The sequence below is a fragment of the Microcebus murinus genome, chromosome 1, assembly GCF_040939455.1.
Source record: "Microcebus murinus isolate Inina chromosome 1, M.murinus_Inina_mat1.0, whole genome shotgun sequence".
NCBI lineage: Eukaryota > Metazoa > Chordata > Mammalia > Primates > Cheirogaleidae > Microcebus > Microcebus murinus.
The window spans coordinates 119,473,947-119,500,351 of NC_134104.1; the positions used below are offsets into that span (position 1 = coordinate 119,473,947).

At 40.3% G+C, this 26,405-nt stretch overlaps 1 long non-coding RNA gene and 1 pseudogene across 1 annotated transcript in view; both read left to right on the top strand.

Moving 5' to 3' along the window:
* Positions 1-26,405, top strand: part of LOC105884064 (uncharacterized) — a 113,473-nt gene that overhangs the window by 46,028 nt on the left and 41,040 nt on the right. The gene's annotated exons all lie outside the window — the stretch shown is intronic.
* Positions 1,276-2,153, top strand: LOC105884062 (small ribosomal subunit protein uS2 pseudogene; annotated as a pseudogene).

Genomic DNA, 26,405 nt, shown 5'->3' on the forward strand with positions numbered 1-26,405 from the left:
ATGAGGACTAAACTAATTAATAGATGTAAAGCGTTTAGGACAATGCCAGGCATCCAGAAAGCACTCAATTGATGTAGGCTATTGTGATTTTGAGGCCAAAAAGTAAATCTTTCTAAGGGCTAGATATGTAAAATGAGTGAAAAAATCTAGGTGGAGACCATGTCTGAAGATCATACTGTCTTTAAAGAAAGCAACTATTAATTCATCTTAGAAACCACAAGGAAATGTGAATACAATATTGATAGATCTTTTACTTTTTAAAAATAGAGATAGAAATCTTGGATTTTATGTGAAAACTTGTTAAAAATGCAAATGCATCCATGATTTTAAAAACATTCAACAAACTAGGAACCAAAGCAAACTACCCCAACATAATAAAGTCCATATATGAAAAACCCACAGCTAGCACCACACTCAATGGTGAAAGACTGATAGCTTTACCATAGGAACAAGAGAAGGATGCTCACTTTTGCCATATCTATTCAACATAGTACAGGTTGAGCATCCCTATTCTGAAAATCCACCAAAATACTCCACAATTGGAAACTTTTGAGCAGTGACAAGATACTCAAAGAAAATGTTCATTGGAAAATTTTGGATTTCAGATTTTTGGACTGGTCTGCAGGTCCCACTACTCAGGCCACTGAATGGGTAGGAACAACCACTGAGTAGTCTTAAGCTGTTCTTCCACAAGCTCTTAAACAAGATGGAATAAGGTTGACAGAAAATAAGCATCAGTTTCTAAAACAAAAACAAAACCAACACACACAAAAATCAGTTGCATTTCTATACACTAACAATGAACAATCCCAAAAGGAAATTAAGAAAACAATTCCATTTATAATACCATCTGATCTCCACCTATCCCAAATCTGATTTTTGGACTGAACTGGTAAGTATAATGCAAATATTTCAAAATCCAAAAATATCTGAAATTCGAAATACTTCTGGTCCTAAGCATTTCAGATAGCAAGTACTCAACCCATTCTATGAGCCCTATGCAGAGCAAATTAGGCAAGAAAAAGAAATTTAAAACCTCCAAAGTGGAAAGGAACAAGTAAAATTATCTATGTTTACAGACAATACATCGTATATATATAAAACCCTAAATATTCCACATGCACACAGACATACAAAAACTGTTAGAATGAATGAATGGACTCAGAAATGTTGTAGGATACAAAACTGACACCCACTTTTTTCTACACTACCAAGAGAGGAGTCCATATGACATTGTTCTGGATTCCTGTGGTAACTTCAAGGGAAACTTTCACAATGTCAGGAGCCCTTGATGTCCTGCAAATGAAGGGGGAAGATGTCCTTAAATCCTTGCAACAGGAACCCATTGAGGTGGCAACAATCTTGACTTCCAATTAGGACAGTATATCTACAAAAGGAAAAGTGATGGCATCTACATCATAAATCTGAAGAGGACCTGGGAGAATCTTCTTTCGGCAGCTCATGCCATTGTTGCCATTGAGAATCCTGCTGATGTCAGTGTCATATCCTCCAGGAATACTGGCCAGCGAGCTGTGCTGAAGCTTGCTGCTGCCACTGGACCACTCCTAGTGCTTGCCGCTTCACTCCTGGAACATTCACTAACCAGATACAGGCAGCCTTCTGGAAGCTTGTCTTCTGGTGGTTACTGATCCCAGGGCTGACCACCAGCCTCTCACAGAGGCGTCTTATGGTAACCTACCCACAATTGCTCTGTGCAACACAGAGTCTCTTCTGCATTCTGTAGACATTGCCATCCCATGCAACAACTAGGGAGCTCACTCAGTGGGTCTGATGTGGTGGATGCTGACCCAGGAAGTTCTCCGCAGGCATGGAACCATCTCCCATAAACACCCATGGGAGGTCATGCCTGATCTCTACCTCTACAGAGATCCTGAAGAGATTGAAAAGGAAGAGCAGGCTGACGCTGAGAAAGCTGTGACAGGGAGGAATTTCAGGGAGAATGGACTGCTTTAGCTCCTGAGTTTACTGCTGCTCAACATGAGGTTGAAGACTGGTCTAGAGGTGTACAAGTGGCCTCCGTGCCTCTTCAGCATTTCCGCACTAAAGACTGGAGCACTCAGCCTGCCATGGAAGACTGGTCTGCAGGTCCCACTACTCAGGCCACTGAATGGGTAGGAACAACCACTGAGTAGTCTTAAGCTGTTCTTCCACAAGCTCTTAAACAAGATGGAATAAGGTTGACAGAAAATAAGCATCAGTTTCTAAAACAAAAACAAAACCAACACACACAAAAATCAGTTGCATTTCTATACACTAACAATGAACAATCCCAAAAGGAAATTAGAAAGCAATTCCATTTATAATACCATCTGATCTCCACCTATCCCAAATCTGAAACAACCTGGATCAGCGAAATATTGGATTTGATCTATAACAATGGGGTGCAGAGAAATGTAAACTGGATGCAATATGCAACTGAGTGCCTTTCATGAAGTTTGTAATTTCTGGACTCACAAGTGGTGTTTAGCAGTTGAGAAACATGCAGAATCCTCAATTAACAAAAACATACCTACCTGTTCAATTTCTCCCCTCTTCATTTTGAAAGAATGACTGCAATATAATCTACATGGCAGACAATGCCAAAGTTGTGTCTGTGTCTTATTATTATTTCCACCAGACGACAAAAATACATCCAGAGTCTGGAACCTGGGAGGTGTTCCTGGATAAATTAATGGTGGGAAAGGTGTGTTTGGGTTCCTGGATGACCACATGAAGGACTGGTGGGAGAAGAAAGATTGTCTTATCGTTTATCTATTTTATGAAGACATGAAAGAGGACCCAAAGTGTGGAATTCAGAAGCTGTTAAAGTTTCTAGAAAAAAACATGTCAAAAGAAATTGTAAGTAAAATATTCTATCACAGCTCCTTTGATGTGATAAAGCAGAAACTTAGTGAAAATGATGAGATGGACTATTCTGTGTCTTCTTTCATGAGCAAGGGTGTTTAAAGGAGACTAGAAGAATCAGTTCACTATAGCCCAGTATGAGAAATTTGAAGATTATATTAATAAAAAGAAAATGAAAGGGTCTACACTGCAGTTTCAATCAGAAATCTAAGAAATACCTGCTCTTTCTCCAACTCCTTTAGCTAGCATCTAAATCATAAGAAAATACTCTCTCAAACATTTAGTGAAAGAAAATTCTGTACTGATGTTTCCTTATTTATCTAGATTAGTAGTTTGTAATAGAATAATCAAAGGATTTCAAAATATACATAGGAAAAACTTATACTGTGTTTAACTTGCTGTTTCTCAGTTATTTCACTTAAGATAATGGCCTCCAATTCCAGCCATGTTGCTGCAAAAGACATGATTTCATTCTTTTTTATGACTGAGTAGTATTCTGTGTGTGTGTGTACCCCACATTTTCTTTATCCATTCATTGGTTGATGAACATTTATTTCGATTCTATATCTTTGCTACTGTGAACAGTGCTAAAATAAACATGCAGGTACAGATATCTCTTTGATACATTGACTTCCTTTGGGTGGATACCCACTAATGGAACTGTCGGATGGAATTGTAGTTGTATTTTTAGTTTTTTGAGATAGCTCTATACTGTTTTCCATAGTGGCTGTATTAGTTTACTTTGCCACCAACAGTGAATAAGAGTTCTCTTTTTCCCTTTGTCTTCACCAACATCTGTTATTTTTTGTCTTTTTAATAATAGCCATTCTGACTAGGGTAGATGAAATCTCATTGTGGTTTTAATTTATATTTCTCTAATGATTACTGATATTGAACATTTGTTCATATACCTTTTTGCCATTTGAATGTCTTGTTTTGAGAAATGCCTATTCATGTCCTTTACCTTCTTTTTAATGGAATTATTCCTTTTTTTCCCCCTGTTGAGTTGCTTGGGTTCCTTATGTATTCTGTATATTAGTTCCCTATTAGATGAATAGTTTGCAAATCTTTCCTCCCATTTAACAGGTTGTCTCTTCATTCTGTTATTTCTTTCACTGTGCAGAAGCTTTTTAGTCGAATTAAGTCCCATTTGTCTTTTTTTTGGTTTTGCTATCTGGGCTTTTGAGGTCTTAGTCATAAAGATTTTTTGCCTAGACCAATGTCCAGGAAAGTTTTCCCTAGGTTTTCTTCTAGTATTTTCACAGTTTCAGGTCTTACGTTTAAGTCTTTAATCCATTTTTAGTTGATTTTTATATATGGTGAGAGATAGGGCCCGGTTTCATTCTTCTGCATGTGGTTATCCAATTTTCTCAGAACCATTTATTGAATAGAGTATCTTTCTACAATGTAAGTTCTTGTTGGCTTTGACAAAGATCAGTTGGCTGTAAGTATGCAGCTTTATTTCTGGATTCTCTATTCTATGGTCTATGTGTATTTTTATACTAATATTTGGGTTACTGTAGCCTTGTAATATATTTGAAGTCAGGTAATGTGATGCCAGCACCTTTGTTCTCTTTGCTCAGGATTACTTTGGCTATTTGGGCTCTTTTTAAAATATAAATTTTAGGATTTTTTTTCTAATTTTGTGAAGAATGATGTTGGCATTTTGATAGGGATTGTATTGCATCTGTAGATTGCTTTGGGGAATAGGGTCATTTTAAAAAATTTTATCGAGACAGAATCCCACTCTGCCACCCAGGCTGGAGTGCAATGGTGTGATCATAGCTTGCTGCATCATTGAACTCCTGAGCTCAAGCAATCCTCCCGCCTCAGCCTCCTGAATAGCTAGGATAACAGGTGCATGTTATCATGCTCACTAATTTTTTTTTTCTGTAGAGGTGGGGCCTTGCTATATTGCCCAGGCTGATCTCAAACTCCTGGCCTCAAGCAATCCTCCAACCTCAGCTTCCCAACAAGCATGAACCACTGTGCCCAGCCCAATATGGTCATCTTAACAGTATTGATTCTTCTGATCCATGAACCTGGGATGTTTTTTCATTTGTTTGTGTTATCTTCAATTTCTTTCATCAGTGTTCTGTAGTTTTCTTTGCAAAGATCTTTCACATCCTTAGTTAAATTTATTCCTATATATTTTTTGGTAACTATTGCAAATGGGATTACCTTCTTCATTTCTTTCTTGGCTAGATCATTATTGGTGCATAGAAATGCTACTGACTTTCGTATGATGATTTTGTATCCTGTAATTTTACTGAATTAATTTATTAAACCTAAGGAGTTTTTTGGCAGAGTCTTTAGGTTTTTCTAGATATAAGATCATATCATCAGCAAAGAGGAACAATGGGACTTCCTCTTTTCCCATTTGGATGCCTTTTATTTCTTTCTCTTGCCTGATTACTCTGGCTAGGACTTCCAGTACTATGTTAGATAGATGTGGTGAAAGTGGGCATCCTTGTTTTGGTACACTTCTTAGAGGAAAGGCTTTCATCTTTCCCCCATTCTGTATGATGTTAGCTATAGGTTCTTCCTTATATGCCCTTATATTGCCCTTATATTGAGATATGCTTCTTCTATGCCTAGTTTATTGAGAGTTTTTGTCATGAAGGGATACTGAATTTTTTCAAATTCTTTTTCACCATCTATTGAGATGTTCATATGATTCTTGTCCTTTGTTCTATGGATGTGCTTTATCACGTTTATTGATTTGCATATGTTGAACCATCCTTCTACCCCTGATATAAATCCCACTTGTTCAAGTTCATCCCACTTGTTTTATCTTTTTGATATGCTGTTGGATTTGGTTTGCTAATGTTTTGTTGAGAATTTTTATATTTATGTTCATCAGAGATGTTGGCCTATAGTTTCATTTTTTTATTGTGTCCTTGTCTGATTTTGGTATCAGAATGATGCTGACCTCAGAGAATGAGTCAGGGAGAATTTCCTCATCTTTGATTTTTTGGAATAGTTTCAGGAGTACTGGCTTCAGTTCTTCTTTGTATGTTTGGTAGAATTTGACTGTGAATCCATCTGGTTCTGGGTTTTTCTTTGTTGGGACACTTTTTGTTACTGATTTCATCTCGCTCCTCATTATTGATCTGTTCCGGTTTTCTATTTCTTCCTGATTCAATCTTCATAAGTTGTATATTTCCAGAAATATTAGGTTTTTCAGTTTGTCAGTGTACAATTGTTCATAATAGTCTCTGATCACCTTTTCTATTTCCGTGGTATCAGTTGTAATGTCTCCTTTTTTAATTTTCCATTTTGTTTATTTAGGTCTTTTATCTCTCTCTCTCTCTCTTTTTTTTTTTTCGTTAGGGGGAGGAGGTTAGTCTAGCTAGCTGTTTATCAATTTTGTTTATCTTTTCAAAGAACCAACTTTTCATTTTATTCATGCTTTGTATTTTTTTTTTTTAGTTTCCATTTCATTTAGTTTTGCTCTTATCTTTGCTATTTCTTTTTTCTTTTTTTTTTTTTTTTTGAGACAGAGTCTCACTGTGTTGCCCAGGCTAGAGTGCCGTGGCGTCAGCCTAGCTCACAGCAACCTCAAACTCCTAGGCTCAAGCGATCCTCCCGCCTCAGCCTCCCAAGTAGCTGGGACTACAGGCATGTGCCACCATGCCCGGCTGATTTTTTTTCTATATATATCAGTTGGCCAATTAATTTCTTTCTATTTATAGTAGAGACGGGGTCTCGCTCTTGCTCAGGCTGGTTTCGAACTCCTGACCTCGAGCAATCCGCCCGCCTCGGCCTCCCAGAGTGCTAGGATTATAGGCGTGAGCCACCGCGCCCGGCTCTTTGCTATTTCTTTTCTGCTAATTTTGAGTTTGGTTTGTTCTTGCTTCTCTAGTTCATCTAGCTGCATTGTTAGATTGTTAATTTGTGATCTTTCTACTTTTTTGATATAGGCATTTATTGCTATAAACTTCTTTCTTAGCACTGCTTGTATCTGTTGTATCTCCACCTCACAGGTTTTGGTATGTTGTGTTTTCATTTTCATTTGTTTCAAGAAATTTTAAAATTTCCATCTTAACTTCTTTGTTGACTCAATGGTCATTCAGCATGTTGTTTGGTTTAGAAGCATTTGTAAATTATCCAAAATTCCTCTTTATATTGATTTCTAATTTTATTCCATTGTGGTCTGAGAAGATACTTGATATGATTTCAATTTTTTTTGAGACAAGGTCTTGCCCTGTTGTCTAGGCTAGAGTGCAGTGGCAGCATCATAACTCACTGCAACCTTAAATCCATGGGACGAAACGATCCTTCTGCCTCAGCCTCTTCAGAAGTTGGGACCACAGGCTTGTACCACCATACCTGGCTAATTGTTCTTTTTTTTTTTTTTTTTGTAGAGACAGGGTCTCACTATGTTGCTCAGGCTAATCTTAAACTCTTGGCCTCAAGTGATTCTTCTATCTTGGCCTCCCAAAGTGCTGAGATTACATGCATGAGCTACCTGCCTGGCCTGAATTCATTTTTAAAAATTTGTTGAGACTTGTTTTGTGGCCTACCATATGTCTATCCTGAAGAATATTCCATGTGCTGATGAAAAAGAATATACATTCTGTAGTTGTTGGGTAGAATGTTCTGTAAAAGTATGTTAGATCTATTTGATCTAAAGTCCAGTTTAAATCCAATGTTTCTTTGTTAATTTTCTGTCTACATGATCTGTCTAATGCCATGAGTGGTATATTGAAGTTTCCCCCACTATTATTGTATTGCAATCTGTATCTCTTGCTTTGGATCTAATAATTATTTGTGAATCTGGGTGCTCCAGTGTTGGGTGCATATGTATTTAGAATTATTATAGTCTCTTGCTGGATTGATCGCTTTATCATTATATAATGACCTTCTTTTTGTTTTTCTGTTTTTCCTGTTCACTTAAAGTCTGTTTTATATTATATAAGTATACCTCACTTTTGGCTTCCATTTGCATAGAATATCTTTTTCCATTCCTTTACTTTTAGTCTATATGTATCTTTACTGAGAAAGTGAGTTTCTTGTAAGGAGCACATAGTTTAATCATGTTTTTTAAATTTTATTCAGCCATTTTATATCTTCTAAGTGAAGAAGTTACTCTATTATCTCAAGGTTATTATTAATATGTGAGGCTTTGTTCCTGTCAGATTGTTAATTGTTTTCTGGTTGTTATGTATCCTTTGTTTCTTTCTTCTCTCATTGTTTGTCCTTGTGGTTTGGTGGATTTCTGTTGTTGTAACATTTGAGTCCTTTCTCTTCTTCCTTTATGTTATTGCTTTATCAGTTAGTTTTCTACTTTTGTGTGTTTTTATGATGATCAATATCTTCCTTTCACATCCAGGTTTAGGACTCCCTTGAGCATTTCTTGTAGGGCCAGTCTAGTGATAATGAATTCCCTCCACATTTGCTTGTCTGGGAAAGACTTTATTTCTCCTCCATTTATGAAGAATAATTTTGCTGGATGTAATATTCTTGGCTGACAGGGGTTTTTTTTCTTTCAGCACCTTGACTATATCATCCCATTCTCTTCTTGCCTGTAAGGTGTTTGCTGAGAAATCTACCATTAGTCTGTGAGGTTTCCTTTATAGGTGACTAAATACTTTTCTCTTGCTGCATTTAGGATTCATTCTTTTTCTTTGATTTTAGGCAATCTGATTATGATGTACCATGGAAAAGATATTTTTGCATTGTATCTGCCTGGGGATTGCTGAATGTCTACATCTCTTGCTAGACTTGGGAAGTTTTCATCATTTCATTAATAGGCTTTCTCATCTTTTCACTGTCTCTTTGCCCTCAGGAATACCAATAATTCAAATATTTAGTCACTTTATATTGTCTCAAATGTCACAAAGTCTTTGCTCATTCATTTTCTTTTTCTTTTTCTTTTGTTTTTGTATGACTGGAGTATTCAAAAGACTTGTATTCAAATTCTGTGATTATTTCTTCTGCCTAATCTAGTCTATTGTTGAAGCTTTCAAATGGACTTTGTATTTACCTCAATGAATTATTCAGTTCCAGAATTTCTACTTGGTTCTTTCTGAAAATATCTATCTCTGTGGTAAATTTCTCATTCATATCCTAAATTATTTTTCTGGTTTCTTTGTATTGTTTTTCAGAACTGTCTTGTATCTCACTGAGCTTGTTTAAAATCAATATTTTGGCCAGGTGCAGAGGCTCATGTGTGTAATCCTAGCACTCTGGGAGGCTGAGGTATGAGGATTGCTTGAGGTCAGGAGTCTAAGACCAGCCTAAGCAAGAGTGAGATTCCATCTCTATAAAAAAAAAAAAACAAAAAAAAGAAAAATTAGCCAGGTATGGTGGAACATGACTATAGTCCCAGCTACTTGGGAGGCTGAGGAAGGAGGATCACTTGAGCCCATGAGTTTGAGGTTGCAGTGAGCTATGATGATGCCACTATACTCTAGCCAAGGTAACAGAGCAAGATCCTGTCTCAAAAATAAAAAACAATAAAATAAATATTTTGAATTCTTTATCTAGGACTTCAAAAGTTTCTTCTTGGTTTAGATCTATTGCTGGAGAATTATTGTGTTCCTTTGGAGGTGTCATATTTCCTTCCTTTTTCATGTTTCCTGTGTCCTTAAGTTGATATATGCACATCTGGTATAACAATTGCTTCTTCTTATTTTTGAATTTCCTTTCACAGGGGAGGATTTTTTCCTGACAATGTATCTTTGGTGTAGGTTGGGTAGAGCACTTTGATTTTGAAGCTGGGTACGTTCAGCAGTGTAGTCTCTATATGATTTCTTTAGGTGTAAATTATATTCATGGCAGCTGTGATTTCCTCAGTGGGTTAGGGTGCAGCTATTAGTGAAGGCTGTGACAAAGTTGTACCAGAGACTAGAATGTCATGTGGGCCACTCTTCAGGCCCCAGTGGTGGCAGCAGTGGGCTGAGCATGCTTAACCTTGTGCCCCAAACCTATATACACTAGCACCTGTTTTGGCTATTACCAGCAGGCCAGTTCTTGGCCCTCCAGGTGGCTTGCTCAGGTGCCAGAAGTGGCAGCAGTGGACCAGGTAGCTGGGTGGGTTCTTGGGCCCCTGGGAAGCCAGCACTTCCCTTTGGGCAGTAACAAAGGCAGGATGATTCTGTGGCTCCCAAGTGTTGTGTATTGATGTTAGGGATGTCTGTGATGGGCTGGGCAGGCCAGTCTCTAGGCCCTCAGGTACTTCTTGCAGGTAGATGCCAGCTGATGTGATAGTGGCCAAGAGTTTAGGCCCAACTTTAGGCCCCAAGAGGAGTGCTCAGGTGCCCAAGGTCATAGATTGGGTTGGGAAGTACCCAGGATTTGGGGCTGTGTACTCTATCTTCTCAGGAGGGCAAAGCTGGGCTGGGTGTGTTTGTGCTCAGGTCCCCCACGTCAATGGTGAGAGGAGGCATCAGATAATAATATGTAGGGGTAGGACAATCCCAGGCCCCAGACAGAGTACTCAGGGAAGGGGTGGCAGCAGTGCTGAAGCCCTGCCACTAGAGAGGGTGGGACTGGCCTCAGTGACCACAGCCTGGGCCAGTGGTAGGGGAATGCATGTCCCTCTCATGCCCCAATCCTGGTGGAATTCATTCCCCATCCCTGGCAGTTGTAGCCTATGCCTAGCTTGCACCCTAGTCCTGGCTACAGGAACCACCACCCAGCTAGTGACCAAGTTCCACTGGCAAATCACACCCTGCTAGGGTCCCAGTCTCTATCCCAGCAGCAATTGATTACCAGTGGCACTGGCAGCTGCAGTCCAGGCCTGACTTACTTCTTAGCCCAGGTTGCATGAGTACTCCCAGCTTGTGCCCCAGTCCTAGCAGTGACAGCTCAGTTTTCTTTTTTTTTTTTTTTTTTTGAGACAGAGTCTCACTTTGTTGTCCAGGCTAGAGTGAGTGCCGTGGCGTCAGCCTAGCTCACAGCAACCTCAAACTCCTGGGCTCAAGCGATCCTCCTGCCTCAGCCTCCCGAGTAGCTGGGACTACAGGCATGCGCCACCATGCCCGGCTAATTTTTTTTTTATATATATCAGTTGGCCAATTAATTTCTTTCTATTTTATAGTAGAGACGGGGTCTCGCTCTTGCTCAGGCTGGTTTTGAACTCCTGACCTTGAGCAATCCGCCCGCCTCGGCCTCCCAAGAGCTAGGATTACAGGCGTGAGCCACAGCGCCCGGCCTAGCTCAGTTTTCTTAATGCCTCAGTTCTAATGCCACTGGGCCCCAGGACAGCATGCAGTCTGCCAAAGGGTAGGTTTGAAAATGGCACCATGATATAGCCACTTAGGTCTCAGAAAGGGAGTGGGATCCCACACAGGAGCTTCCTGGAGCAGTTTTATCCTGTGGTATATTTGCAGCTTTCTTATGTTATTTTCAGGGCTCGGTTGAAAGATTCTCCCAAGGCCAGGATTGCATGGTTCCATGGTGGGGATGTAGGCTGCTGAAAGTCTCTTATTCTTTCTGCACATTGAGAAGTCACTCCTGGTTCCCAACTGATCCCAGCCAACCAGGCTACCTCTCTTTCTTTACCTCCTCTGCTTTTGTTGTTTCCTGTCACTTCTGTTGAGTTCCGGCATGCTTTCTTGGATAGTGTATTCAAAGTGTCAAATATCCCATTTCTAAGGCAGAAGAGAGGTAACATCAGGTTTCCCTGAAACATATGGGGATAAATATTAGATACTATTACCAAGAAAAGAAGGAATGTGTGTTGGGTGGCTAAAAACAACAAGTGTCCACCACCTCTGATATCTACCAGATCTGATTTGACTTACTGCTCAACAAGCGTTTATTGAACAAAAAACTAAAAAAATTTTTAAATGCAAAACAGAAACAACTTAATCTTACCTGTCAGGATCCTTTGTGACTCCTGATCCTTGCTGTGGGAGGTTTTTTTAAAAGTAATATCCTAGTGGTTGCACTTGATACACCAAAATCCATCTACCTGGGGGTCTCTTGCTCAGATTTGACTGTGAACATACAACAAAAGGCAGGAGGGGACAGAGGGCATCTACTGTGAAGAAGGGTTAGGTCCAGTGAAGGTGTTGGGGCAATAGGTGGCCACTGTGGCTTCCTGGATTTGCCCTTCTGCCCCTTCACTTTATCACCCTTCTGCAGCCTCTCTAAACACAAAGAACAGCCAGCCTGCCACCAAATTGCCTAAGTGCAAAGTACCTTCTCTCTGCGTTAATCTGCAAGGAGTTTTTCATTTTTAACTCAAGATGTGATTGCTCATGCTGGGCATCTAACATCATATGTAATAATAACCAATGTGATAAAAATTAGAGTGAACTCTGCTTTAGCTGTAGTAAGGTGGTTTACGAACCACTTTACTGATCCTTCAGAGATGCAGACATGCAGACTGGCAGCCTGCCCACACGGCAGGTGGTGTCAGGCACAGGCTCCTGACTAGGGATGGAAGGCTTGAGTTCTATTGTTAGCTCTGCTGCTCCACAGCTGTGTGACCTTGAGCAAACCAATTAACCCCTCTGAACCTACCAGTTACGCAACTCTAAAATGTCAGAATTAAACTTGATGTTCTCTAAGCTCTTTTCATCTCCAGCATTCTAAGATTTTCTAAGAAATTGATTTTGTTTTTAAACGTTCATGAATAAGAAGTTATCAGTAAAGAGTTTTTTATTTTTCTAGAGTAAGAAATATGGCCAGGAGACTCATTCGGGCTGAATGGGATTAAGGAGGAGGTGTAATGTAGGCAGGGAGCTTCGGAGTGATCAGCATCATGAAGGACAAAATGCTAAGGAGGGTCCTCTTAAAGAGAAAAATTATGCATTGATATTCAATAAAAGCTCAGTAAGGAAGACTTTATTAAGGACGATTGCAATAGGTGCAGGGACCACTGCAACGGATTTTGCAGTGGGGCAGAGAGACTGGGCTCAACTCCAAATACAGCATGGACAAGTAGGAATTAATACCAAGGAGCAAAGTGGGGGTCAGTGGATGGAAAACTATTAGGAGGAAATAGTAGGGGTAAGTGGAATTTTGGCTAAAACAATCTAACAGGATTCTTGCTAAAGACGGCCGGGGTGTTAAGGCATCACCTGGGGGATGGCAGAGAATGAGTAGCTTGGTCAGATGTTAAGGGTGATCAGATAGCAGTGTAGGGGGCTCTTGCTAAACTGATTTAGCGGGGTTCTTGGCTAAAACTGGATTTTACAAATAGGCCTTCAAGAAGGTTCAGGAGATTGACTAAAGTTTGACCAAGGAAAGAATCTTTGTCAGTCCTGACCCTCCTCTACAGTCTTTAGTGAGCCTCAGGGGGCAGTGTGGACTGAACTACAGGAATCCCCGTGCTCTTTGGGGAGGAAAGGCTGATTTGTTTAGGTTCACAGGATTCCCTTCTTCAGCGGTTCCTCCAGGGACCCAGACCTCTCCCCTCCTGTGTTTCCTGGAGGAAGGCCCTAACTAGGGTGGGGCATCCAAGGTTTTGTCCCAGGACACCTAAATGAAGATGATGAATAGAAAGTGTGGATTAATCTTCACTCTGTCTCCAAATCTCACTAAAACAATCAGGAAGGAATGTATTTTAAGACAAATCCACAGGAAGAAAGAGAAAAGAAGAGGACATAACAAATAATTCCAGAAGTTAGAAAATGCCTGAACATGTGGTAAACTGGCTTAGCAGATTCTAGTAAACTGAATCCTAAGCCAGTGATGGTGAAGGATGAGAAGCAACCTGATGTACACTGAAGAACTCAAAGAGCTCCAGGAATTGGCAGCTCCACACACCTCTGGAAGTGGGGCTAAAGGAAGGGGTTGAGATAAAGGGATCAATTGAAAGTTCTTTTAAGAAGCTGTCAGGAGGCCAAGGGCAGTGGCACACACCTGTAATTGAAGCACTTTGAGAAGCCAAGGTGGGAGCATCACTTGAACCCAGAAGTTGACAGACCAGCCTTGGCAAGAGTGAGAACCCATCTCCATAAAAAATTAAAAATACTTAGCTGGGCATGGTAGTTAATGCCTATAGTCCCAGCTACCTGGGAGTCTAAGGCAGGAAGATTGCTGGATCCTAGGATTTTGAGGTTGCAGTGAGCTATGATGATGCCACTGCGTCATCTAATCCAGGTGACAGAGTGAGATCCTGTCTCAAAAAAAAAAAAAAACAAAAAAACCCCACAATAAACAAAAAACAAAAACAAAACAAAAGAAGCTGTCAGATCCCCAGTTACTCTTCTCCAATCTACAAAGCAAGGAATTCTCTCTCCTTGCTTCTCTCCCACCCTAATAGGAGATTGGAGGCTCTTTTTGTCAGAGTGAAGAGGAATGTTCTCTGGAGAAGAAAAATCTGGGGGTCTCTGCACTGAGGAACATCAGGCACAAATGAGGACAGGAGGATGCAGGTGGACAACAGGAGGATTATGTGAATATTTATATTCCAAATGTTGAAACCGCCAGCTCTCTTCTCCCCCCAGCTCCCAGAATACTGGCAGCGAGGCCTATATTATCCAGGAGACCAGAGGATCCTTCTAATGAGCATTCTGACAAGCCCAAGAGAAAGACTTTATAATTCCTACACAAGGATTTTCCAACCGACTGGTTCTGCTAAATCACCGTACAGAGAAATCCACAGTTGACAAGGCTCAGTTCATGCTCTCAGCAGAGCTTCCAATCAGCTTTCTCTGCCTAACTCTTAAATATGAGCAAAGGCCAAAGATCACCACACGTCTAGTGACGCCTCAGATCAAATCAAACAAACAGGCAAAGATAACTTTGAGGAAACAGACTATCCAGGGAGAAGAAAATGTTTTTTTTAAATCACCAAAACCCTCATAGAGAAGGATATTACATCCATTGAAGAGAAACATGGTGTGTTTGTAGGCAAGACATGGTGCCTTACACCTGTAATTCCTGAACATTGGGAGGCTGAGGCAGGAGGACCACTTGGGTTTGAGACCAGCCTGGGCAACATAGTGAGACCTCATCTCTACAAAAAAATACATTAGCCTGGCATGGTGGCAAACACCTATGGTCCTATCTATGTAGGAGGCGGAGGCAGGAGGATCACTTGAGCCCAGGATTTTGAGGTGACAGTGAACTATGATCAAGCTACTGCACTCCAGCCTGGGCAACAGAGTGAGACCCTGTCTCTAAACAGAAAAAACAAAAATGGTGTGTTTATAAAGAGGAATATCCAGAGAACACAAAGGAAGACTTGAAAATTTAAAATATGATTATAGAAATTTTAAAAAAGAAAATAGTAAAAAGGTTGAAAGACAGTCTCCTATAACATGAAACAAAAGGACAAAGTAATAGAATAAAGGACAGAAAAGGTAAGAAAACTAGAAGACCTTCTCAGAAAGTCCAACATCCAAATACAGAGTCCAGAAAAAGAGAACAGAGAAAACAAAGGGGAGGAAATAATCCTCAAAAAAATTCAGGACGATACCCCAGAGTTTGCAGATTGAAAGGGCCTGTGGAGTACCTAGCACAGTACTCTAAAGTAAGCCAACATGAAGGCATACATATCTTAGAGAAATTTCAGAACCCTAGTGGAAAACAGAATATCTTCAACCTTCTAGACTAGAAATGAAGAAAACCAAATTAAAAAAAAAATAGGCCATATAAAAATTATCAGGAATCAGAATCCTTGGGACTTCTTATCGAGGACCTCCCATGTACTCAATCAGAGGTTTTTCTGCACTCCACTCTTAGGTATGAGTCAAAGACACAGGTCAAAGGAAATTTGGAAACAATGATTGTAAAAGACTGAGCACAGTCTAAAAGTCTAAAACTTCCTCCCTTCCCTACTCCTCCTTGAGGAGCCAGTGGGAAGGATAGAGCCAGAGCCAAGGACCTACCTGCCCAGTCATCCCTTTTTCTTCCCTTGGACTCCAATTCCACCAGCCCACCTTTCCCTACTTACTCCCACAATCATCTCTCTCTCTCTCTCTCTCTCTCTCTCTCTCTCTCTCTCTCTCACACACACACACACACACACACACACACATGCACACACACTGTCACACACAGGCTTGATTTGAGGGCACACATCATGCTGCTTTTCTTGAGAACAAACATTGTTAATTACAGCTCTGCCCAGGAAATAGGCAAAAATCCCAAGAGCTCAGGTTTTGACAGTAGGGAGCTGCACTTCCTTCTGGACAAAGAGTTGGACTAGCTTTAGTGACAAATTCTAAATTGGTATGAGACTTTCCCATTTCCTTGAAGCATAATGCTCCATTGATTGCAGCTGAGTCATATATTGAGCCTGCTTCTCACACTGTCAGCGGGAAGTGTAATTCCTGAATGACTCCCAGCAGACATTTATAGATTTTTCAGTCTGTTGAGTTATAAAAGATAACCAAACTCTTTTTTTTTTCCTGAAGACCTTTAAATAAATCTTGATCTCAACAGCTAAGTCATTGAACATAATTATATACAACACACTGGGAGTAATCTGTGTAAAAGCAAGAGTTGAAGTAGTGAGGATGAAAAAAAAAACAAGTGAGTCCATAAAGAAACAAAGAACACAGGATCTGAGGACTGGAATTCCACTTTCTAGTTTGCTCCTGTTTAAGAGGCAAACAAAAGAAAAATAGCTATTCAAGGAGATAAAAAGAGTAAAGACGGGAATAAGAACCAGGTTAGGGTACAAGGACAAGAATCAAAGAAAGGGAATATGCCAAAAAAGGGTGATGTGCAGCAGAAAATATGTTGGGAAGACCAAGAAGGAAAGAGGTGGCATACCCAGTTAGTGCCCTTGCCCATATACTCTCAGGTCTTACAGTTTTAGGACAGGACTCCTAACTCCTACGGTCTTGGGGTTTGTGGCTGCTGGATCCCACTCTGCTCCAACAGAGTCAAGCTAAAAGTGCTGGGGAATTAATGCTTCCACATCCTCACTCCAATGCAGCAATTCTTAACCAAGGACTGACTAGAGTTGGTGTATAAATACCCCAGATCCCTCGTCCCTTAGGTTAACTTTGAGCCCCTGCAGTACACTGACTCCCAGAGCTCCCCAGCGGAAGTAAGCTTGAGTTACCCACAATTGTGACTGACTTGATAGGGTACCATTTATTGGCTTCCTTCCCTTTTCTTTCTCACTTCCCCATATCCCTACGGGGCTCCCTTGCATCACCTCCCAAAGACTGAGATGAGAAAAAGCCATTGGTAAGATAGCCTGAAGATCCTTGAGAGAGCCATAGAATAGAAAAGGCAGAAGGCTGGATTCTAAGGGGAGAGTGGAGGATGAGGAATTGGAGACAGAAATGGAAAACAACTCTTTCAAGTTTAGTACATAGAGGAAGAAAGAAATGGAGGAGTCATTAATGGGGCAATGAGATTGGGCAAAGTTTTTTTTCTTTCATCTATCTAGGAGACATCCATGCATATTTTTTAGACATTTGATTCAAGAACCATTCGTGTCTTTCTGGAAGCTCTCCTCTCTCTCTAGTTCCACCTCCTACCTCTCTTATGTTTTAACCATATCTTTGGTTTCTCTTCTTTGCCCAGACTTAAATGCTTGTTTTTCTGAGGATTATACACTTGACACTCTTCTCATTTCTTTCTACACCTTCTTTCTGGATACTTTAATCCTCTCCCATGGCTTAGATTTTCCATCTATACAATACTGATTCTTAAATTTGTATCTTTAACCCAGACCCCTTCCCTGGGCTCCAGACCTATGTATTGAACTGCCTACTTTACAATTATTCCTGTCTGTCTAGTAGTTCTCCCAATTAATCATGCAAAAATTGAGTTTGCCATCTTCTCCTTAAATTCATTTTTTTTTGTATCTGATTGGAGAAGAGCATTACCATTTATCTAGTTACTCATACCAGAAAAATAGAACTCGTCCTGAACCACATCCTCTCTTATCACCTTCATCCAATCAGTTATTATGTTGAATAAGTCTTCCCTTTTCTTTAACATCTCCCAAGTCTACCTATTCCTTCCAACCCCACTGCTCCTGCTCAGTTTAGGCCATCATCATCTCAAGCACAGACGGTAAAGGTCTTCTAAGTGACTACAAAGGTCTCCTAAGTGGTCTCACTGCTTTTAGTCTTCTTGACTCTTTCGATACATCCTCCACACACATACCAAATAGATTCTTTGTTGCTTAAAACATTTCTAAGCTTTGGGGAGAGTGGATGGGGGTGGGGGGCGAGTGGTTAGAGGGATGTGGATAGTCAGAACTGGGGAAGATTGGGTCAAGCACATAGCTTGATGAATATCAGATTCTGGATCCATCCCCAAATCCTTTTTGGTGGGTTCAAAACAAGAATCTACCCCTTCCCCACTACTTACCAACAAAGATAATGACTGCATTGGGATCTTTTTCTGGGGTCAGCCCCTGTGACTCAGGGTAAAGGTAGGAAAGACAGCCCCTAGTATTTTTCTTCTATGATGACAGCCATCAGCCCCAGGGTTAAGAAGTAGAACTGAATGGGGATCATGATACAGAGAAAGAAACAGGGTGCAAAAGCAGCACACCTGGGACAAGCATTTCAAAGTTAAGGCAAGGCCAACATGGCAAGATACAAGAAGAGGATTTCCTTTTCTTAGGATTTCCTTTTCTTTCCTTTTCCATTTCTTCTTGTTTAGAAAGTTTGTTCTGGACTTGGGAGGGAGACAGTCTCATTCTTGCTTCCACAGGGGACACCAGTAACATCTTCTAAGACAGTGTCTTCAATCTGAGCTATGGGTAGCCCTAGAGGCACATGAAGACTTTCCAAGGGGTTACAGTGCAAGGTGGTTCTAAGAGAATCAATTTTCAGATCCTCAACTTTCTTATTTCTTTTTTCTAAATGATTGGTATGGGTTTGTATTCTGCAGGTTCTCCTTTCCTATCGACCATTTTATAGTTATCCATCTCCCTCTTTACAAAAGAAAGGCACACACTTCACCCATTCTGAAGCTCACTCTGTTGTACAAAATAAGGGTGTGTGTGTGTGTGTTTGTGGGTGTACTCGTGTGTGCGTGTGCATGTGTGTTGCAGCAGGAGATTTGATATTTTGGTGTTGATGTTGAAAAAGTGAATTATCAGATAAGAAAATTTTTTTTTTTTTTTTTTTGAGACAGAGTCTCGCTTTGTTGCCCAGGCTAGAGTGAGTGCCGTGGCGTCAGCCTAGCTCACAGCAACCTCAAACTCCTGGGCTCAAGCAATCCTTCTGCCTCAGCCTCCCGGGAAGCTGGGACTACAGGCATGCGCCACCATGCCCGGCTAATTTTTTATATATATATCAGTTGGCCAATTAATTTCTTTCTATTTATAGTAGAGACGGGGTCTCGCTCTTGCTCAGGCTGGTTTTGAACTCCTGACCTTGAGCAATCCGCCCGCCTCGGCCTCCCAAGAGCTAGGATTACAGGCGTGAGCCACAGCGCCCGGCCAGATAAGAAAATTTTTGTAAGCCAAGTGTATCCTGTTCTTTAATTTCAACAAAATTGAAGAAGGATCTAATCAAATTGTAAGCTGATAGCTCAACAAAAGTAATTTTTAGAATATTTCATTATATAGTTTTTTGGCGTATAACTTAAGAGGAATTTGAAGCTTGAGTGACATTTGTTTATAACAAAACGTCTTCCAAAAAACAAAAACAAAAACAAAAAACGTCTTCCATTCTTCTATTCCCATCATCTTATTTATATAAAGATTTCTCAGGGCTTACATATATATAAACAAACAGAAAAGAAATATGATTGATTCTGCATGCTATCTCATTTTAGCAATAAAAAAAAATCTTCATCCATGCATTCATGAACCAAGTTTTTTTTTTTTTTTTTTTTTTTTTTGAGACAGAGTCTCACTTTGTTGCCCAGGCTAGAGTGAGTGCTGTGGCGTCAGTCTAGCTCACAGCAACCTCAAACTCCTGGGCTCAAGCAATCCTGCTGCCTCAGCCTCCCAAGTAGCTGGGACTACAGGCATGCGTCACCATGCCCAGCTCATTTTTTCTATATATATTAGTTGGCCAGTTAATGTCTTCCTATTTATAGTAGAGACAAGGTTTTGCTCTTGCTCAGGCTGGTTTTGAACTCCCGACCTCAAGCAATGCACCTGCCTCGGCCTCCCAGAGTGCTAGGATTACAGGTGTGAGCCTACGTGCCAGCCATGAACCAAGTTTTGAAAAATAGCCTTCCATCTCATTAGTAAACTTATTTCCAAAAAATTTTACTTCCATTTCAATTTATATATGTAACTTCTCTTGCAAAGAAGTGTGATACTGTGATTAATAAAAGACTTTTAAACAAAAAAAAATTCTGCAGAGGAAGTGGGATGGAAATATAAGTTCAAGGACAAAACCTTGTAAAATATTTTGTTGAAAAATAGGTTGTTGAAAGTCCTCAGCCCATTTTCATGTCTGGCTCTACCCTCCAGGGTCTTGACAGAAAAAAAAGAAAAATAGGTTGTTCATATGTGTTTTAAATGGATGTTGGTTGAGGAGGATATTGAATTGCTTTGGTATTTAGATTCCACTGGGTTCATTTAAAGAGTGATATAGGCCGGGCGCGGTGGCTCACGCCTGTAATCCTAGCTCTTGGGAGGCCGAGGCGGGCGGATTGCTCAAGGTCAGGAGTTCAAAACCAGCCTGAGCAAGAGCGAGACCCCGTCTCTACTATAAATAGAAAGAAATTAATTGGCCAACTGATATATATATATAAAAAATTAGCCGGGCATGGTGGCGCATGCCTGTAGTCCCAGCTACTTGGGAGGCTGAGGCAGAAGGATCGCTCGAGCCCAGGAGTTTGAGGTTGCTGTGAGCTAGGCTGACGCCACGGCACTCACTCTAGCCTGGACAACAAAGCGAGACTCTGTCTCAAAAAAAAAAAAATAAAAAAAAAAAAAATAAAGAGTGATATAACTGTTCATTTTAAAATGTCGATATTTCCAAAGTGCCAGAAACTATACCCTCTATAATAACTAAACTTATGATAAAAATTTTAAATGTCAATTTAAAAATATGCAGGGAGATACATAATTTATATTACCAAATTACTTTAGGTAATATGTGAGTAAAAATGTTTAAAGACCACTGAGTTAAGATTCTGGCCCATCTTTGTTTTCTTTTCTTTTTTTAAAGTTAACCAAGACTCCACAACACCACCATCGCCTAAAAAGAGTTCCTGGTCCTGGTAACTGCTCTTTAGCATTGAACCAGGATCATAAAGCTCTATCTATCCATTTCACATTCTATCAGTTTACTATCTGGACAGCCACCTCCCCTTCCACTCCCTTCTCACTCTGCCTCCACTCTTAACTCTAAATTAAAGCCACGCAGGAGCCTTGCAACTCCCCCAAACCCATGCAACATTTCACACCTCTGGGCCTTTGCTCAAGTTACTCCCTCTGCCTGTGATGAACTTTGCCTCTCACTATCCTCAGTTCCCCTTCTCCATCCAACAAGGAATTTCTCCCAGAAACTGTCACTCATAACTGGTTCTTAATTTGGGGTGACCAAGCTTCCCAGATTTCCCAGAACTGAGAGGTTTCCTTGGTATGAGGAACTTTCAGTGCTAAAACCAGGACAGTTTCGGGCCAATCAGGATGATTGGTCACCCTACTATTGTATGTTCAAGGGACTCACAATTTGGCCTGGGGAAATGGCCCCAGTTTAGGGTATTAATTTATATCTTCTCCCAACTGACAGATCTGTGGAAGATAATACTCTTCAGTATTCCAAGAGCACTTTCTTAGGATAATACAGTTCAAATGCTTTAAGCATTTAAGTTACAATATTCCTGATTACCAGCTCACACTTCAAACAGCATTTATTTTGTGATCTTAAAAGAAATACTCTCTCCTAATTAATTGAACTCATTATGCTTGCATATTCAATTCCTGCCAGTGTATGCCTTAGAGCACCACTTCAAAATAATTTGTCTATGAGGATTCAGGGCTCCTAGTCTCCTAAAAATAACTTTGAGAGAAACATTATAAATGTCCTGTGAATGTATGTATGTGTGTTTGGGGAAGTAGGAGACGGAAGATTGATTCTAATAAACCTTAGAAGAGTTTCCAGAATTTTCCCAGGTCAGGAGCAGAGACTATGGCTATAGAGACATGGTTACCTGACTGAGCCTTAGTATCCAATCTGTCCAATCTGTATAATTCAATAATATAGGTGTTACTATGTTTTCTTTAATTTTTATTTTATTTATTTATTTTTTGAGACGGAGTCTCGCTTTGTTGCCCAGGCTAGAGTGAGTGCTGTGGCGTCAGCCTAGCTCACAGCAACCTCAAACTCCTGGACTCAAGCAATCCTGCTGCCTCAGCCTCCTGAGTAGCTGGGACTACAGGCATGCACCACTATGCCCGGCTAATTTTTTCTATATATATTAGTTGGTCAATTAATTTTTTTATATTTATAGTAGAGACAGGGTCTCGCTCTTGCTCAGGCTGGTTTCGAACTCCCGACCTTGAGCAATGCACCCGCCTCGGCCTCCCAGAGTGCTAGGATTATAGGCGTGAGCCACTGTGCCCAGCCTGTTACTATGTTATTGACTTATCAAAAGGATTAACAGAGGCATTCTATCAATTTGATCAGGAGCACAGATTCTGGAGCCAGGCAGCCTGGGTTTGAATTTCGTCTCTATAGCTTACTAGCTATGTGACCTTGGACATATCAGTCAATCTCTCTGTGCCTCAATTTTCTCATCTGTGAAATGGGGATAACAATAGAAGCTGCCTCATATGCTTGTTATGAGGGTCAAATGAATTAACATATGTAAAGTGCTTGGAAAAGAGTTTAGCACATATTATAGTAAGTGATACACTAGTGCTTGTTGAATAAGTTCATGTGAAGTACCTGGAGCATGAATAAGCACTGAGGAAATGGAAATTATTATTGTATTCATAGACATTCTTTCTTAGCTGGAATCTCTGAACTCCCAGAGAATAGCTGGATTCAACTGAAACTCAACAAATTACTAAACCATGAGAATAAATTTCCTAACTCTCCACTGAGAGTCCTTTGTTTAAATTATCTAGCCCTCACTGAGAAAAGACTTTGAGAGGTCAGATTTTTTTTTTTTTGCATTGATAAGAAAGTTCAACAATAGACAACAGAATTATTTTAAATAAATTATTTTATATTAGCAAAGGTGTCATCCCTGCAGTTTTTATCACAAGCGTTTTATTGCCATCATTGCGCTTGCCCGGGAAGGAAGGTCAGCATATGCAGCAGGGTTCAGAGTCCAGGTCAGCAGGCAGCCTTCCTCAGCAGGACTCCCCTTGGTACACAAGGCTGTGAAACCAATTTTGGGTTACCATAGTAACCAAGGGAGCTTCTAGAAAAATTTCCAAATGAAACATTCATTCAGGACATCAACAGGCATGGCCTGGGATCGGGGGTTGGGAAGAAGGACAAAAACGTACTGTCCCTGACTCCACCAAGTTCGCAGTCTGTTGAAGAGAGAATGTAAAACATCATTGACTTACTTATTTCCTCAATTTAAAGATGCTTTTTTTGTTGTTACATTTTAAAAGCTTCTAAAATCAAATGCATTAATTGATGAATTCATTTGATGTTATGGATTCCCCTGACCCAGATACCTATTATTAAATTAATATATTAAAAGATGTCACAAAATGACTTTTTGGAATTAAAGAAATTTGGTGTACTAGTGTGTCATGTGCTGTGACAGAAGCACATACAAAGGACAGAGAGGCCAAGCAATTGGGGGAGGGGGAAGCCACATGAAAGTATTTAAGCTCCCTGGGAAGCTCTTTGTAAGCTTCTGCCATGTTTCTGAATTATTTGGATACAGAAAAACATGCAGAACTCTACCAGCAGGATGCAAATCAAATCGCCTTCTCTCTCTCTCTCTGTCTCTCTCTGTCTCTGTCTGTCTGTCTGTCTCTCTCTCAAGTAAACATGGCCCAACAACTTCACCTTGTGACACACAGATGACAGGGACAGGTAGAACAGGACATGGTGGTGGCCAAGCTTGTGCCCATTGACGGCCAGCTTGTAAGCACTCAGCCCTGGCCCTTCCAGCTACATGCCCAGGCAGCAAGGGGCAGACCTGCTCAGGGAAGCTCTGTCTGTACTGGCTACTCTCTGGGGTTCATCCAGCTGAACTAATAAGGAGCCCTGTGTATGGCTGGGGCCATGCATACACCATGCAGCATCAGCACTACACTCTTTCTTGTGGGTTGGAAGGATGGTACTGTCCAAAAAGCAAGAATAGCAACACTTATATAGCCTTTTCGATGTATAAACTTACTCTATTCTAACAGCCTTACATTATTATCTCATCTAATCTATACAACTTTATAGGTAGGTACTATTATTATTCCCTTTTTCGCAAAAAGGAAATTAAGGCACAGAGAGGTTAAATATAACCTGCTCAAGGCCTACAGTCTATAAAAAGCTGATAATTTAACCTAATCTGGACTTTAGGGTCTATACTATCAACCCTCAGCTGCCTCTCAGCCTTACTCTTAGTTAGATAAGCACACATGGGAAGTCTATGAACACATGCCAAGATCCCTTTCCTTTGGCTTTAGTGGTACATTCCCACCCTTAGACAGTGGGGAGTGGGGAGAGGCCATAATGGGTATGAAGGCTTCTGTTTAACTTTAATGTCCAGCCACTCCCACAGGTATGAGGTCAGGTGGAGCCAGGGTTTCTGACTTTCAGGCCACCCCATGTGACCAACTCCTGGTAGACAGAGAGAAACCTCTTGCATTGTTTTTTTTTTTTTTTTTTTTTTTTTTTTTTTTTTTTTTTTTGGCATATGATGGGGGTACAGATTTTAAGGTTTCAATAAATGCCCATTTCCCCCCTCCCCCCACAAGTCTGAGTCTCCAGCATGTCCATCCTCCATATGGTGCACATCTCACTCATTATATATGTATATACCTGCCCCCCTCCCCCTTCCCACCTGCCCAATACCCTATTACTGTAGTACCTATGTGACCACTTAGGTGCTGTTCAGTTAATACCAATTTGCTGGTGAGTATACGTGGTGCTTGTTTTTCCATTCTTGGGAAACTTCACTTAATAGTATGGGTTCCAGCTCTAACCAGGAAAATATAAGATGTGCTATGTCTCCATTGTTTCTTAGAGCTGAATAGTACTCCATGGTATACATATACCACATTTTATTAATCCATTCTTGGATTGATGGGCACTTGGGCTGTTTCCACAGCCTTGCAATTATGAATTGTGTTGCTATAAACATTCGAGTGCAGGTGTCTTTTGTGTAGAGTGTCATTGGATCTTTTGGGTAGATGCCCAGCAATGGGATTGCTGGATCAAATGGTAGATTCACTTGTATCGCTTTAAGGTATCTCCATATTGCTTTCTACAGAGGTTGAACTAGTTTGCAGTCCCACCAACAGTGTAGGAGTGTTCCTCTCTCTCCGCATCCACACCAGCATTTATTGTTCGGGGACTTTTTGATAAAGGCCATTCTCACTGGGGTTAAGTGATATCTCGTGGTTTTGATTTGCATTTCCCTGATGATTAGAGATGTTGAGCATTTTTTCATATGTTTGTTGGCCATTCTTCTGTCTTCTTTAGAAAAGTTTCTGTTCAAGTCCTTTGCCCACTTTTTAATAGGGTTATTTGATTTTTTCTTGCTGATTTTCGTGAGTTCTAAGTATATTCTAGTTATCAGTCCCTTATCGGATGCATAGGATGCAAAAATTTTCTCCCATTCTGTAGGTTGTCTGTTTACTTTCATGACTATTTCTTTGGCTGTGCAGAAGCTTTGTAGTTTGATCATGTCCCATTTATTTATTTTTGTTGCTGCTGTGATTGCCTTTGGGGACTTCTTCATAAACTCTTTGCCTAGGCCGATGTCTAGGAGAGTGTTTCCAACATTCTCCTCTAGAATTCTAATAGTTTCATACCTTAGGTTTAAGTCTGTTATCCAGCGTGAGTTGGTTTTTGTGAGAGGTGAAAGGTGTGGGTCCTGTTTTAGCCTTCTACAGGTGGCTATCCAGTTTTCCCAGCACCATTTATTGAAAAGGGATTATTTTCCCAAGCGTATGTTTTTGTCTGCTTTGTCAAAGATTAGATGACTATATGAGGATGGTTTTATATCAGGATTCTCACATCTGTTCCACTGGTCAATATTCCTATTTTTGTGCCAATACCATATTGATTTAATTACTACAGCTTTGTAGTATAGTTTGATATCTGGCATATTAATGCCTCCCATTTTGTTTTTATTGCCTGGAATTGCTCTTGATATTCAGGGTCTTCTTTGGTTCCATACGAAGTGTAAAATTATTTTTTCTATATCTGTGAAGAATGCTGATGGGATTTTAATAGGTATTGCATTGAATCTGTAGATCAGTTTGGGTAGTATAGACATTTTAATGATGTTGAGTCTGCCGATCCACGAGCATGGTATGGATTTCCATCTGTTTACATCCTCTGCTATTTCCTTCCTCAGTGTTTCATAGTTCTCCCTGTAGAGGTCTTTTACGTCCTTGGTTAAGTATATTCCAAGGTACTTTAATTTCTTTGTTGCTATTGTGAAGGGAATTGAGTCTTTGATTTGGTTCTCAATTAGATTGTTGTTGGCGTATATGAATGCCTCTGATTTCTGTGTATTGATTTTGTATCCTGAGACTTTACTAAATTCATTGATCA